This window comes from Kogia breviceps, chromosome 10, assembly GCF_026419965.1.
Source record: "Kogia breviceps isolate mKogBre1 chromosome 10, mKogBre1 haplotype 1, whole genome shotgun sequence".
NCBI classification, from domain to species: Eukaryota; Metazoa; Chordata; class Mammalia; order Artiodactyla; family Physeteridae; genus Kogia; species Kogia breviceps.
The window spans coordinates 29,847,730-29,865,021 of NC_081319.1; the positions used below are offsets into that span (position 1 = coordinate 29,847,730).

General features: G+C 39.2%; 1 protein-coding gene across 17 annotated transcripts in view; it reads left to right on the plus strand.

Moving 5' to 3' along the window:
* The window catches only part of FHIT (fragile histidine triad diadenosine triphosphatase), a 1,470,752-nt gene that overhangs the window by 1,173,116 nt on the left and 280,344 nt on the right, over nucleotides 1-17,292 (plus strand). The window lies entirely within an intron of this gene.

Sequence of the window (17,292 nt, forward strand, 5' to 3'; positions counted from 1 at the left end):
GCAGCCAATATGGAAAAAAGTATGGCAGTTCCTTAAAAAATTAAAAACAGGACTATCAAATGATCTAGCAATTCCACTTCCACCTTTAGTTTTATTTTTTTTTTAAATATCCTTATTGGAGTATGATTGCTTTACAATGTTGTATTATTTTCTGCTATATAACAAAGTGAATCAGCTAAATGTATACATATATCCTCATAGCCCCTCCCACTTGTATCTCCCTCCCCCCCATCCCACCCCTCTAGGTGGTCACAAAGCACTGAGCTGATCCCCTTGTGCTACGCAGCTGCTTCCCACTAGCTATCTGTTTTATATTTGGTAGTGTATATATGTCAATGCTACTCTCCCACTTCGTCCCAGCTTACCCTTCCCCCTCCCCGAGTCCTCAAGTCCATTGTCTACATCTGCATCTTTATTCCTGTCCTGCCCCTATGTTCATCAGAACCATTTTTTGTTTAGATTCCATATATGTGTTAATATATGGTATTTGTTTCTCTCTTTCTGCCTTACTTCACTCTGTAAGACAGACTCTAGGTCCATCCACCTCACTTCAAATAACTAAATTTCGTTTCTTTTTATGGCTGAGTAATATTCCATTGTATATATGTGCCACGTCTTCTTTATCCACTTATCTGTTGATGGACACTTAGGTTGCTTCCATGTCCTTGCTATTGTAAATAGTGCCACAGTGAACATTGTGGTACATGCTTATTTTTGAATTATGGTTTTCTCAGTGTATGTGCCCAGTAATAGGATTGATGGGTCATATGGGAGATCTATTTTTAGTTTTTTAAAGAACCTCCATACTGTTCTCCATAGTGGCTGTATCAATTTACATTCCCACCAACACTGCAAGAGCGTTCCCTTTTCTCCACACCCTCTCCAGCATTTACTGTTTGTAGATTTTTTTGATGATGGCCATTCTGACTGCTGTGAAGTGTTACCTCATTGTAGTTTTGATTTGCATTTCTCTAATGATTAGTGATGTTGAACATCTTTCATGTATTTGTTGGCAATCTATATATCTTCTCTGGAGAAATGTCTATTTAGGTCTTCTGCCCATTTTTGTATTGGGTTGTTGGTTTTTTATTGATATTGAGCTGCATGAGCTGCTTGTATATTTTGGAGATAAATCCTTTGTCAGTTGCTTCGTTTGCAAAAATTTTCTCCCATTCTGATGGTTGTCTTTTCATCTTGTTTACAGTTTCCTTTGCTGTGCAAAAGCTTTTAAGTTTCATTGGGTCCCATTTGTTTATTTTTGTTTATATTTTCATTTCTCTAGGAGGTGGGTCAAAAAGGATCTTGCTGTGATTAATGTCATAGAGTGTTCTATGTTTTCTTCTAAGTTTTATAGTGTCTGGCCATACACTTAGGTCTTTAGTCCATTTTGAGTTTATTATTGTGTACCGTGTTAGGAAGTGTTCTAATTTCATTCTTTTACATGTAGCTGTCCAGTTTTCCCAGCATCACTTATTGAAGAGGCTGTCTTTCCTCCATTCTATATTCTTGCCTCCTTTATCAAAGATAAGGTGACTGTATGTGCATAGATTTATCTCTGGGCTTTCTATCCTGTTCCATTGATCTATATTTCTGTTTTTGTCCCAGTGCCATACTACCTTGACTACTGTAGATTTGTAGTAGTCTGAAGTCAGGGAGCCTGATTCCTCCAGCTCTGTTGTTCTTTCTCAAAATTGCGTTGGCTATTCAGGGTCTTTTGTGTTTCCATGCAAATTTTGAAAATTTTTTGTTGTCATTCTGTGAGAAATATCATTGGTAGTTTAATAGGGATTGTATTGAATCTGTAGATTGCTTTGGATAGTATAGTCATTTTCACAGTGTTGATTCTTCCAATTCAAGAACATGGTATATCTCTTCATCTGCTTGTATAATCTTTAATTTCTTTCATCGGGGTCTTATAATTTTCTGCATACAGGTCTTTTGTCTCCTTGGGTAGGTTTATTCCTAGATATTTTATTCTTTTTGATGCAATGGTAAATGGGAGTGTTTCCTGAATTTCTCTTTCAGTTTTTTCATCATTAGTATATAGAAATGCAAGATATTTCTGTGCATTAATTTTGTATCCTGCTACTCTACTAAATTCATTGATTAGCTCTAGTAGTTTTCTGGTAGTATCATATCATGTCATCTGCAAACAGTGACAGTTTTACTTTTTCTTTTCCAATTTGAATTCCTTTTCTTTTTCTCCTCTTATTGCTATAGCTAAAAGTTCCAAAACTGTGTTGAATAATAGTGGTGAGAGTGGACATCCTTGTATTGTTCCTGATCTTAGAGGAAATGTTCAGTTTTTCAGCATTGAGAGCGATGTTGGCTGTGTGTTGGTCTTATATTGGCCTTTCTTATGTTGTAGGTTCCCTCCATGCCTACTTTCTGGAGAGTTTTTATCCTAAATGGGTTTTGAATTTTGTCAGAAGCTTTTTCTGCATCTATTGAGATGATCATATAGTTTTTGTTCTTCAGTTTGTTAATATGGTTTATCACATTGATTGATTTGCATATATTGAAAACTCCTTGTGTTCCTGGGATAAACCTCACTTGATCATAGTGTATGATCCTTTTAAAGTGCTGTTGGCTTCTTTTTGCTAGTATTTTGTTGAGGATTTTTGCATCTGTGTTCATCAGTGATATTGAGGTGTAGTTTTTTTTTCTCGTATCAGGGTGATGGTGGCTTTGCAGAATGAGTTTGGGAGTGTTCCTCCCTCTGCTATATTTTGGAAGAGTTTGAGAAGGATAGGTGTTAGCTCTTCTCTAAATCTTTGATAGAATTTGCCTGTGAAGCCATCCACTCCTGGGCTTTTGTTTGTTGGAATATTTTTAATCACAGTTTCAATTTCAGTGCTTGTGATTAATCTGTTTCTATTTTCTATTTCTTCCTGATTCAGCCTCAGAAGGTTGTGCTTTTCTAAGAATGTGTCCATTTCTTCCAGGTTGTTCATTTTATTGGCATAGAGTTGCTTGTAGTAATCTCTCATGATCCTTTGTATTTCTTCAGTGTCAGTTGTTACTTCTCCTTTTTCATTTCTAATTCTGTTGATTTGTGTCTTCTCCGTTTTTTTCTTGATGAGTCTGGCTAATGGTTTATCAATTTTGTTTATCTTCTCAAAGAACCAGCTTTAATTTTATTGATCTTTGCTGTTGTTTCCTTCATTTCTTTTTCATTTATTTCTGATCTGATATTTGGGGGGTTTTTTTGTTTGTTTGTTCTTTCTCTAAGTGCTTTAGGTGTAAGGTTAGGTTGTTTATTTGAGATGTTTCTTGTTTCTGGAGGTAGGATTGTATTACTATAAACTTCCCTCTTAGAACTGCTTTTGCTGCATCCCATAGGTTTTGGATTGCTGTGTTTCCATTGTCATTTGTTTCTAAGTATTTTTTTATTTCCCCTTTGATTTCTTCAGTGATCTCTTGGTTATTAAGCAGTGTATTGTTTAGCCTCCATGTGTTTGTAGTTTTTACAGTTTTTTTTTCCTTTAATTGATATCTAGTCTCATAGCGTTGTGGTCAGAAAAGATACTTGATATGATTTCGATTTTCTTAAATTTACCAAGGCTTGATTTGTGATCCAAGATATGATCATCCTGGAGAATGTTCCATGAGCACTTGAGAAGAAAGTGTATTCTGTTGTTTTTGGATGGAATGTCCTATAAATATCATACAACTCCATCTTATTTAATGTGTCATTTAAAGCTTTTGTTTCCTTATTTATTTTCATTTTGGGTGATCTGTCCATTGGTGAAAGTGGGGTGTTAAAGTCCCCTAGTACGATTGTGTTACTGTTGATTTTCCCTTTTACGGCTGTTAGCATTTGCCTTATGCTTTGAGGTGCTGCTATGTTGAGTGTATAAGTATTTACAATTGTTATATCTTCTTCTTGGATTGATCCCTTGATCATTATGTAGTGTACTTCTTTGTCTCTTGTAATAGTCTTTGTTCTAAAGTCTATTTTGTCTGATATGAGAATTGCTCCTCCAGCTTTCTTTTGATTTCCATTTACATGGAATATCTTTTTCATCCCCGCCCTTTCAGTCTATATGTGTCCTTAGGTCTGAAGTCAGTCTCTTGTAGACAGCATATATACAGGTCTTGTTTTTGTATCCATTCAGCCAACCTGTGTCTTTTGGCTGGAGCATTGAATCGATTTACATTTAAGGTAATTATCGATATGTATGTTTCTATTACCATTTTGTTAATTGTTTGGGGTTTGTTTTTGTAGATCTTTCCTTCTCCTGTGTTTCCTGCCTAGAGAAGTTCCTTTAACATTTGTTGTAAATCTGGTTTGGTGGTGCTGAATTCTCTTAACTTTTGCTTATCTGTAAAGGTTTTAATTTCTCCATCAAATCTGAATGAGATCCTTGCTGGGTAGAGTAATCTTGATTGTAGGTTTTTCCCTTTCATCACTTTAAATATGTCCTGCCACTCCCTTCTGGCTTCCAGAGTTTCTGCTGAAAGATCAACTGTTAACCTTATGGGGATTCCTTTGTATGTTATTTGTTGCTATTCCCTTGCTGCTTTTAATATATTTTCTTTGAGTTTAATTTTTGATAGTTTGATTAATATGTGTCTTGGCGTGTTTCTCCTTGGATTTATGCTGTATGGGACTCTCAGCACTTCCTGGACTTGATTGACTATTTCCTTTCTCATGTTAGGGAAGTTTTCAACTATGATCTCTTCAAATATTTTCTCAGTCCCCTTCTTTTTCTCTTTTTCTTCTGCTACCCCTATAATTTGAATGTTGGTGCATTTAATGTTGTCCCAGAGGTCTCTGAAACTGTCTTCAATTATTTTCATTCTTTTTTCTTTATTCTGCTCTGTGGTATTTATTTCCACTATTTTATCTTCCAGGTCACTTATCCATTCTTCTGCTTTAGTTATTCTGCTATTGATTCCTTCTAGGGAATTTTAAATTTCATTTATTGTGTTGTTCATCATTGTGTGTTTGCTCTTTAGTTCTTCTAGTTCCTAGTTAACCGTTTCTTTTATTTTCTCCATTCTGTTTCCAGGATTTTGGATCATCTTTACCATCATTACTCTGAATTCTTTTTCAGGTAGATGGCCTTTTTCCTCTTCATTTATTGGATCTGGTGGGTTTTTACCTTGCTCCTTCATCTGCTGTGTATATCTCTGTCTTCTCATTTTTCTTAAATTACTGTGTTTTGGGGTCTCCTTTTTGCAGCCTGTAGGTTCGTAGTTCCTGTTGTTTTGGGTGTTTGCCCCCAGCGGGTGAGATTGGTTCAGTGGCTTGTGTAGGCTTCCTAGTGGAGAGGACTTGTGCCTGTGTTCTGTTGGGTGGGCTTGGATCTTGTCTCTCTGGTGGGTAGGGCCACGTCTGGTGATGTGTTTTGGGGTGTCTGTAAACTTAGTATGATTTTAGGCAACCTCTCTGTTAATGGGTGTGTTTGTGTTCTTGTCTTTCTAGTTGTTTGGAATGGGGTGTCCAGCACTGGAGTTTCCTGGCTGTTGGGTGGAGCTGGGTCTTAGTGTTGAGATGGAGATCTCTGGGAGAGCTCTCGCCAACTGATATTATGTGGGGTCGGGAGGTCTCTGGTTGTCAAATGTCCTGAACTCAGCTGTCCCACCTCAGAGGCTTAGGCCTGACACCAGTCCAGAGCACCAGCACCCTGTCAGCCACACAGCTGAGAAGAAAAGGGAAGAAAAGGAAAGAAAGAAAAAAGTGATAATAATAAATAAGTAAAATTTTAAAAAAATATTCAATTTTTAAAAATTAATAATAATTTAAAAAAGAAGAGAGCAACTGAACCAGTAAACAAACCCACCAATGAAAACATGCACTAGACACTAAACTAAGATAAACATAAAGATCAGAAACAAATCAGTTGCAGACAGCAAACCCCAAGTCTACAGTTGCTCCCAAAGTCCACCGCCTCAATTTTGGGACAGTTCATTGTCTATTCAGGTATTCCACAGATGCAGGGTACATCAGGTTGATTATGTGGATTTAATCCACTCCTCCTGAGGCTGCATGGAGAAATTTCCCTTTCTCTTTGTTTGCACAGCTCCTGGGGTTCAGCTCTGGTTTTGGCCCCAGGTCTGTGTGTAGGTCACTGTCAGGCATCTGTTCCCACCCATGCAGGATGGAGTTAAAGCAGCGGCTGATTAGGGGGCTCTTGCTCATTCAGGCTGTGGGGAGGTAGGGGTACCATAATTATAACTGGAATGTGGGGCAAGCTTGTGGCGGCAGAGGCCAGTGTGACATTGCAACAGCCTGAGGTGCACTGTGTGTTCTCCCAGGATGTTGTCCCTGGATCATGGGACCCTGGCAGTGGCGGGCTGCACAGGCTCCCAGGAGGGAGTGTGGATGGTGACCTGTGCTTGTACACAGACTTCTTGGTGGCTGCAGCAGCAGCCTTAGCATTTCATGCCCGTCTCTGTTGTCCACGTTGATAGCCATGGCTTGTGCCCCTCTCTGGAGCTTGTTTACGTGGTGCTCTGAATCCCCTCTCCTTGCACACCATGAAACAATGGTCTCTTGCCTCTTAGGCTGGTCCAGACTTTTTCCTTCACTTCCTCCTGGCTAGCTGTGGCACACTGGCCCCCATCAGACTGTGTTCATGCAGCCAACCCCAGTCCTGTCCGTGGGATCTCACCTCCAAAGCCTGAACCCGCCCCCCCCGCGGGTGAGCAGACAAGCCTCTCGGGCTGGTGGGTGTTGGTCGGCATCCATCTCTGTGTGGGAATCTGTCTGCTTTGCCCTCTGCACCCCTGTTGCTGTGCTCTCCTCTGTGGCTCCAAAGATTCCCCCACCACCCCCCCCCCATCTTCACCAGTGAAGGGGCTTCCAAGTGTGTGGAAAGTTTTCCTCCTTCACAGCTCCCTCCCAGAGGTGCCAGTCCTGTCCATATTCGTTTGTCTTTGTTTTTCCTTTTTCTTGTGCCCTACCCAGGTACATGGGGAGTTTCTTGCCTTTTGAGAAGTCTGAGGCCTTCTGCCAGCATTCAGTGGGTGTTTTATAGGAGTTGTTCCACATGTAGATGTATTTCTGATGTACTTGTGGGGAGGAAGATGATCTCCACGTCTTACTCCTCCGCTATCTTGAAGGTCCACTCTACTGTATTTGTTGATGTTTCTTTTTAATAGATCCACATGCACACATCAGAGCAGGTGAAGTATAATAGGTGAGACAGTTCTTCCTAACATCAGAATACATGCTCAGAAGAATCCTCATCTACAGTGAACGGATCAACTTCTGTTTGTAATAACTGCATAGTGTCTTACAAACTCCCAAATTACCATTGTGCTGGTCTGATTTGGGTCAGTTGGGTGGGCTCCTGTGCTGCCCTGTGCCAAGGGGAAACAAAATGAAGTGTGGGCTCTGGCGTTGCCTTGGTGGCCACGCCAGGGGGCTGAATCCTCGGGGGCGGAGTTGGCCAGGGGCGAATGGGGCTCTGGAGAGTTTCAGGGTCTCCAGGTCCCCTGGCCACCTCCTAGGCGGTGCTTCTTTGTGTAATTTTACTCAATTTAAGTTTAATCTGATAGTTCCCGAGTGTGAGCGCATCCACACTACCACGGCTGAATGCCCATGCTGCTGCCACTGTGGCCCCAGCATGCCAGTGCCTCCACTTTCAAGTATTTATCCAAAGAAAGTGAAAACACTAGCTCAAAAAGATACATGCACCCCCATGTTCATTGCAGCTTTATTTACAATAGACAAGACATGGAAAAACCGAAGTATCCGTAGATGGATGAATGGAGAGTGAAGTTGTGTGTGTGTGTGTGTGTGTGTGTGTGTGTGTGTGTGTGTGTGTGTATGTATGTGTGTGTATAAGTGGAATATTATTCGACCACAAAAAAGAATGAAATATAGCTGTTTGTGACAACATGGATGGACCTAGATGGCATTATGTTATGTGAAGTAAGTCAGACAGAGAAAGAGAAATGCCATATGGTCTGTCTTATATGTGGAATCTGAAACCAGAAGCAGAAGAACAACAAAAAATTAAGCTCATAGATACACAGATCAGATTTGCAGTTGCCAGAGAAAAGATGGTGGATGGGAGGAATGGTTGAAGGGGCATAAATTCATTAAAAATTAAAATATATTAAAAAGCAACAAAACCCAGAAGCACAGTGTTATGCATTCCCCATTAGTGTGTCGTATGAAATAACTCACCACCCTAAAACTCCCCTCTACTTACATTACCAGTCTGTTCTTATATGTTGTTGACTTTTCCCACTAGAACCATTAACATATTAAAAAATAAATAAATGAAGTGGCTGAGTTAAGTAAAACAGAAGGAAAATAAAATAAGATAAATTCAAGAGTGTGGTTGTCATGTTGTTAGGTCTTGTTAATGGTATCTATTTTTTTATAACATCTTTATTGGAGTATAATTGCTTTACAATGTTGTGTTAGTTTTTTGCTAATGGTATCTTAATGATGAACCAAAACATTGTAACACTGGCAATTTTCTTCCTTCCACTGTATTCTCTACAATTGTCCAAGATTTAGCACATAGTCTTACTTTTTTTCCTTCTTCTAATGATGGAAACCAAGCTTCTCTCACTGGAGGTAATTTCTTCTAGAGCTGGGTCAAGGAGTGGAACTGGTGGTGAAGGATGTACCTACTGTTATTTCTGAATGATGGTGACTGTTAAATAGCTTAGCATCTTTAAATCACTGGCAGTCATGTTATGGAAAATATAAATCAGTCTTAAGATATAACCTGATGTGGTCTTGCCCTGGGGAAGGGTAAAAAGCATGTTGACTGGGCAGTCACTTAACTTCTGTTTAGAGCTCTCTGTATCTCTCTGTGCACCTTGAGTACAGATATGTAAAGAACATGGATATTCTTTAAACAAGGCTGGAGGGAAAAGAAATGAAAACAGTTGTTTGTTTAGGGTGGTAAGATTATGGCCTCATTTTTATTTCATCTTTATGATCTTTTTAATGTTGTTTTAAGTATCTTTTCAATATAAATAAGAAGAAAAAAAATTAAAGGTTTATTACATATCAAATGTTACTGGCCTCCAGGGTATTTGAAGTCTTTGGAGATAAACCTCTCATTATGCAGACAGCCTCATTCAATCATTTTAGCAAGGCATTGTGGGAAGCACAGAATCCCAATGGAGACAGTGTTCTCACAGAGTCATAAGGGCCTTAAGAGGTAAAATAACGGGCTGTGTATATTAAGAGTATGAACAGTTTCTTTTCATCAAAAGGTACCAGGGCTGTCTTTCTGAGGAAGCAGAAGCCACCCTGTGGAAGAATTGTAAGATTTGGGAGACGTGGAGATAAGGAGTCCATGGTAGTGGTGACCAAACATGTTCACTTCTCCTTTCATCCAGGCGTGTGGTTGAATTGTACTCGTGGTTCCTGACTAGTCATGGCTGTGCATTGTGTCATTTGGGGACTGAGTATCTAACTTCTGGTGCAAGGTCCTGCAGAGTTTTGTTTTGCCCTGGCATGTCTCCTAGCGATGTTTGAGCTAGTGGATACTCTGTCCACCTGGATGCCTGAGTAACAAAGGTGGACAGAGCTGATCTATTGGCCCACAGTGGACCAGTAACAGGCAGGAAGTTTCTTGTTACCAGCCACTGAAATTTGGGGGCTGCTTGTTATCACAGCAACACTTAGTTTCATCTAATTATATAAAGGACAATGATATTCAGAACAGAAAACAATATTAAGTAAGGTATGAGGAAATATTATACATAGCAAAAAGGTGATTTTGGTTGGAGCCTGGAAATGTTAGTGAGAATGGGGAAAAACAAATTGGAAAGAGCTGAGAGCTACCGTGGCAAGCCTGGGACTTTGGGCTAATTAAGAGAAAGCAAACCTTGGCAGTGTGTCTGGGCCTTGCCTTTAATGCATTGTGTTATTCCATGTTCTACCCCCAAACTGAAAGTTTTGCAGAACTTATATTTAAGGGAGGGACCTTCCTGTAAAACCTTGACCAATCTTAAGAAACAAACCACTTTGCTGGTGTAATATCCAAAATGATGACTTTTCTCCACATGGTGGCCATTTTGTGAAGTCCATGTAGCTGTCTGACTGTGGTCCCTCACCCCTGGACGTTGGTTCTCTTCCTGGGGCCTTGTACAGTGACTGATAGGAACTCAGCATTAAGCATGATTTTATTGGGGTGAAGAGAATCTCTCTGCCCTGAGCAGATGGCCTGATCCTCTGAGTCAGGTTTGTGTATTCATTGCTCTATGTTATCTTTTCCTCCCAAGTGTGATGAAAATGAGTTAAGGTTTATAAAATGTTTGAAGAGGCATCATGAAAAAAAAAATCTCTATGAATTAGATGGTGGTAATAATCAAGTTAGAATTGAATCAGAGATTGGTGAAGGAAATTCAGTTTGATTTGCATCAAACAGGCTTAATGCTGTGAATGATTGGTAAAGTTAAATCTTATTTCTGAAGTTCTTAGATATTCCCATTTCTAACCAGGGATTTAATATCATTTTAATGCAGTTTTTTACATGTGAATTAATATAATAAATGTCAGTGTTGAATAGAATAAGGTCACATTTTACTACTTTGACCAGAAGTATAATCTTCCAAGATTCAATTTTATTACTATTACAACAGTCAAACTGGATAAGGTCACCAATATTTCTTTCCAAATAATATAATATATTACGACAGATTTTATACCAACTTTAGTTTTTGTAATCTGGATTTACATTCTGAAACATGTTGACAATGACATACCATGGACATTTCTTGGTCAAATGGCAGCCTGGGGAAGACATTTCCCTCAAATCTATGGGAGATTTGAAAATGGATAAATGCAGTAGTTGAAATGTGGCATTTTCTTGATCATATTATCCCCTTGCTTACAGATAATTAAATTCTTGAGGGGTTTAATCTCCCGCTCGAAAGGGAAAGGTGATGTTTAAAGACCTTTCAACAAGTGAAACGAAGAATTGCTCTCTGTTCCCTGGCTGTGTGCGAGCCAGCTGGCTTAGCCTGCACAATTCATTTGAGTGACATGTTCATTGAATCAGAAGAGTTCAGAGTTGTCAGGGATGGTAAAGGGCAACTAGCAAAGCCATTCACCTTGACCCTCCTCTGCAGCATTCTCACCAAGCCATCAATCTCTGCTGGTATCGCTTCATTGGGAATAGTAAGGGTACCTTTCTTTCTTTTTTTTTTTTTTTTAACATCTTTATTGGAGTATAACTGTTTTACAATAGTGTGATAGTTTCTCCTTTACAACAAAGCGAATCAGTTATAAGTAAGGGTACCTTTCTTACGCCGTTGTTGCGAAGGTTTAATGAGGGAATATGTGGAAAGTGCTTAGACCCATGCCTGCCACATTATATGTGCTCAGTAAATGCTGCTGTTTTTGCTGTTAGGAGTATTCTGTGGGCCACCACCTCCAGAGACAGTGTATTTCCATTTTCATAGACCTCTCACTGTTAAAACACTTGTTCCTGTACTGAGCCCAAAGCTAACTTTTATACTTACTAGTTGGTTGTAGTTTGGGCTTAAGGGATCATGAATAATAATGATGATGCCAATAGCTGTTTATTAACATTTACTGAGCACTTACTATGTGTCAGTCTCTGTATCCAGTGCATTGTCACATTTTAAAATCATTGTAGATTACTTCAGAATACTCAAAAGTAGTAAGAATAGTATAAAGGATGCCCATTTACCTTCAGTCAGAATCAATGGTTATCTTAATTTTGCCATACTTGCTTTATCTATACTCTTCTGATTTTGCTCAGATATTTTAAGGCAGTTCTTAGAAATAGTTTGATCTTAACTCTACATACATTGGTATGCATGCTTAAAAACTATAGAAATATCCTAATATAACTAGAATGCCATTATCATATTTAACAAACTTAATAGTAATTTCTTGATACAATGTTATATTCAAGTTTCTGTGATTGTTTCAAAATGTCTTTCTATCATCAGTTGATTAGATCAGAATCCAAATAAAATATTTACAGTATATTTGCTTATTTATTTTAGTACTCTTTTAATACAGTATTTTTGTGACATTCACTTTTTTTTTTTTTAAACTGGGTCAGTTTTCCTGTAGACCATTCTGTGATCTGAATTTTTCTGTTTTCTTTCCCTGGGTGTTATTTAACTTGTTTCTCTACCTTTTGTGTTTTGTAAAAAGTAAGTTAGCTCTAAGGAGGGTTGTGTAGTAGTGTAATTACTAACTACATCTGACTATTTAAATGAGTATCAAATAAAAGTTTTTAAAAATTAAATATTGAGGGGACTTCCCTGGTGGTGCAGTGGTTAAGAATCCGCCTGTCAATGCAGGTGACACGGGTTCGAGCCCTGGTCCGCGAAGATCCCACATGCCGCGGAGCGGCTACGCCCATGTGCCACAACTGCTGAGCCTGTGCTCTAGAGCCTGCGAGCCACAACTGCTGAGCCTGTGGGCCTAGAGCCCGTGCTCCGCAACAAGAGAAGCCACCGCAATGAGAAGCCCACACACGGCAACAAAGAATAGCCCCAGCTCGCCACAGCTAGAGAAAGCCCACGTGCACCAACAAAGACTCAACGCAGCCAGAAATATCTTAATTAATTAATTAATTAAGTTAAAAAAATTAAATATTGAGTTGCTTCCTTGCTTCGGCCACATTTCAAGTGTAGCTTGTGGCTAAAATATTGGGTAGCATAAGCATAGAACATTTCCATCCTTGCAGAAAGTTCCACTAAGCAGTGTTGTCTAAGGAATGATTATTTTCAGATCCAAGCATTTGTAGTAGTACCGTGTGCTTCATATCACATCTTGTAAGGAGGCACAATGTCTGCATGTTCTGCTCTTAGGGTCCTGGAATTGATCAGCACATTTAGGTAGTGACATCCTGTTTCCTCCATTATAAAGTTCCCATTAACCTTTTATCTAAAGCAGGAGTTCTTAAACTTTTTTTTCAGGGGTCCCTTTTGGCACTTTGCAAAACCTGTAGCTCTCTCCTCCCGTGGTTTTTAAATGAGGAAAATTAAGTCTATAAAAACACAAAGGAAATTGATGTTACTGAATAGCAGTTCAAATAATGTTAAAGAGCAAATTTATGATACAGTGAAATATACACTACTTAAGTACATAGTAAATAACCAGAACCAGTGGCAGGTATAATGACTGCTAGAATTTTGTAATCCTCATAGAGCTGATGAATCATTGTGGAGTAAATAATATTTCAAGGTATCTGCAATAACCATAAAGTTATCGCTTTATATTTTTAAAAATATGTGTGATAAACATTATGAAAAAATCATAAGCTCTACTGTTACAATGGTTTGTTGATTACATTGTGATTTAAGGAAATGTAAAATTTCATTTAGAAGTTAATGAAAACAAGTAAGCACCTTTCTTTTTTTCTCTTTCATCTTTAGGTATTCCCTTTTTTCTCTTCATGTATCTTCCCTTAAGTGTCCCTGGAACTCTACCCCCCACTCCTCACAGGTTAAGAACCCCCGACCTAAGCCCTAAATTATCCATTAATAATTTTACGTAACTCAGTTGTCTCATTGGGGATTGAAAATGGTGGTTTGTGTAAATCTGTTATTCCTTTCACTTTTAGAGCTGAAGAACCTTAAATAACTTTCCATCTCTGGAGCTGTTTGGTTACCTTGAAATATACAGTTCAAACAGAATAATTACCCGTTTTGCAGATGAGGTCACTGAGACTCAAAGAGTTTATATTCCCAAAGTCAAATTGGTAAAATGTGGTAGAAATGGCACAGGAATCCAGATCTGGGGCACTCCACATCACACACGCTGGATTCAAGTTCTCTCCTCTTCTACCATTTACTAGTTGCTTTCTGCTCTATTGTTTACTTGGCAGTTAACCTGCATCTTCTCTCCTTCCTAAATGACAGCCTTTCCACTGCTATATTTTGAAGATAGGCCCTGGTATCTTCCTTTCCTTATTCTCTGTTCTCCCGTATCTATGCTTATTCCTTCTGTGAATGTGCTATATACTGTCCCTGGTGGTTCCCAAGTTGACAGAAAACTCCATGAGTAGCCTTGCCAACAAAGATCAGAGTGAGAAATCGCATCCCCTCAACCCAATACCAGACTTGCATTCACAGTCTGAGATAAAAATGTGTTTTGTGGAAACAACATTTCTCTGTCGACTCATCTTGAGCTTATTCTCAACAAAAATTCCCAAGCTGTTTTCACATATGCTGCTGTAAAGTGAAACTTTTCCATCTTGTGGTTTAGCAAATGGTCGGCTGGATGTGGGGAGCTCACCCACTTGGAAGAATTCTCCTGTTTAGACTTGTCTGAGGGCAAAACTTAGGAAAAGGAGTTAGACAACCCAGAGAATTTTCCGTTTGTGGGTATGAAACATCATCTAGGAGAATAACAGCGATCTACCTTTTGCTTATTAAAGTAAGATAATAGTTTCACTTTAATTCATTTATTGATTGGTCATGTACGTGTCAACGAACATTCATTCAAATAGTCGTTCACTCAGACATTTCATCCACCCATCCACCCATTCATTCAGTGTTTAGCGAGTGCTTTCTGTCCAGGAACTCAGTTGGGTACTAGGAAGCAGATGAAAAATTGACTCCTGCTCTCATTCCAGTTTATATTCTAGATAGGCAGTGAGTAAACATACGGGAATACTACAATTCTAACGTTTGAAACAGGTTCTAAAAGACACAAACATATGAGGAGTTACAGAAGAAGGGTGCTTTCAGTGGAATGGACAAGTCCCCTAAGAGGTGACACGTGAACTGAGACCTAGCCAGGGCCTTTGGATTGAGGGATGAATGAGATGTGGCCTTTGTTTTTAAAGAGCTTTGAGACTGGTGGCAGGTGATGCCCTATGGAAAGGGCCTATCATAGAGCATTGTGAGGGGAAGGCTATAGCTGTGTCTGCATCTTCTTTGTTGTCTCAAACCAAGGATTTGGGCAGGAATTTTGCTTGTTGTTCATCATCCGTATCAAATAGAGGACATGCACGGTATTGACCTTACTGTTATGTAATCCCCTGCCTTAATAGTTGTGGACAAGAGAATATTTGGTGGAGAAAACTTAATGCTTAATGGCAGAATTAATGACGCACTCAGGGGTCAGGAGGTTTGATAACATGCAGTTCTCAACTAAGCTATTCGGGGGAAAAAAATAAATCGTCAACTTTATTTTTGCCAGACAGTCTGTTGGGGGAATTGAGGAGCATGTGACAATAGGTGTACCCTTCCTGGACAGAATGTTGGATGAATACATCTTTTTAAAGCCATTTATAGTCCTTGAATTTCCTCAACCCACTCTCTCCTGCTATTACTGAGATGCACATTGCATATGACACTAATTCCTGGCACAGGTTTTAAATCTGTGGCCCATTAGCCGTAACTTTTATTTGCCCCGCCCAGTGTTCTTCATGAATTTAAAGTACCGACAGTCTTCCCTGGGTACAGCACTGTGGGATTGAAAAATGGCCACGCAAACTGGAACCGTGGTAAGCAATCTTAATCATCGGTGGTGAAAATTACGATGGTTCCATGACCTTTAAATTTTTCATCAAAACACTTAAAACTGTTCTACTGTCTGTTAAAAGTGTATGGGAAAATAATAATATTAACACTAATAACTTATACAGCATACTAATACTGGTACAGTGTAATTTAAAACAGAAATACTGGAAACTAAAGTGCATTTTTTTCCCTTTGGAAGACACTTATCAAGAGTAGTTTGAACACCGCTTGCCTTCTTTATCTGGTAGTATGGCTTTCAACACAGACTGAGCATCTTTTCTACGCCCTGGCAAATTGTCACACTCCTTTCAATTTCCAACTTTTCTTGTGTGTGTGCGGTACGCGGGCCTCTCACTGCTGTCGCCTCTTTCGCGGCGGAGCACAGGCTCCGGACGCGCAGGCCCAGCGGCCACGGCCCACGGGCCCAGCCGCTCCGCGGCATGTGGGATCCTCCCGGACCCGGGCACAAACCCGCGTCCCCTGCATCGGCAGGCGGACCCTCAACCACTGCGCCACCAGGGAAGCCCAATTTCCAACTTTTTCTCCTAAGTGCTCTCAATGCGGTAAAATACAAAGTTGTTTTTACAATGTTGAACTTTTTGGTGGCATCACTTCCTCTGGTGCATCTTCCATCTTTTCACCATAATAGCTTCGTGCATTTTTGTCAGTAGGCTTTGCCTTCACTAAGCTCCTCTGGCTTCACAGCTTGTGAACAGCAGCGCGGTTCTGACAGTCAGCTGTTTCTCCTGTGACTTCGTTTATATTCAATTCACATTTCACTTCCAGCATTATCACTTTTTGTTTATTTGTTGCACTTGTATATTTGTTGGCCAATTCCCTCTTCTGACTGTCTATTTTTATAAAAAGTCACTAAGGTTTAATCAGTGGAAGGCCAGTGGGCAACACAACTGCATATTTTGCTGGCTGTGTGTGACTGAGTGACAGATGCACAGTGACAATCACTGACAGACTTTGAAAAAAGTGACATGGGATGTGAATAGCATTGCAAATCTATAATACTAATTCCTCTCAATTTGAATTTTCCTTGTCTTCTCCGTTTTCCTATATTAAGCTGAACCAGATGAGATTCTGACTAAGAGCTTCTTTTCAGAGAGAGGCTTGTGTTTTCTCCATATACAGACACTAATGATGATGGAATCTCTCCACTCGGTGGCATAGTATTTGAAATTGTAGCCTACTGGAGGAACTTTTAGTCATCCACAAGAAATGTGTGACACATTTTAGCAATGATTGTGATTCAAGAAATTTTAACTTTCTTTTAAGTGATGATGGCAAAGATGGCGGTGATGATGGTAACGTTGGTAATGAGAGAGATGGAGGCCAGTGTCTGATTCCGCATGCCAGAAGACTGGTGGGTGGCAAAGATATGTTTTTAATATCTGAGCATATAAAGAAAATGGGAGTGAGTTTTAGGATCCTGCAGGAGCAATGACAATATATAAATGTAAAACTCCTATGGAATTGCCAGAACATCTGTTTCCACAATTTTTGCTTTCCTTAGGCATGCTTAAATATTTTTTTTGAGTATATACAAAATGAAATTCAAATATGTAGAAATCTTGAGTTTAAGTTGGTATTTTTGTAGATCCTTTTAGATGATTTGGTCTCCTAATTTAAACATTAGGCAAACGGTATTATCTGCTGTGTTGTCTAAACACAGACCTTGAAAAATGATGGGCCGAAAAAAGTTACAAATTCTAAATGAACTTAAATATTTAAAATACTTTTACAGGCTTGTTTTGTGTTTTGAGGGTTTTTTATTGTGAAAAATTATGTTTTGAAAAATTCAGACAATTACAACTAGAGAGGACAAGGAAATAATAACTAATTCCT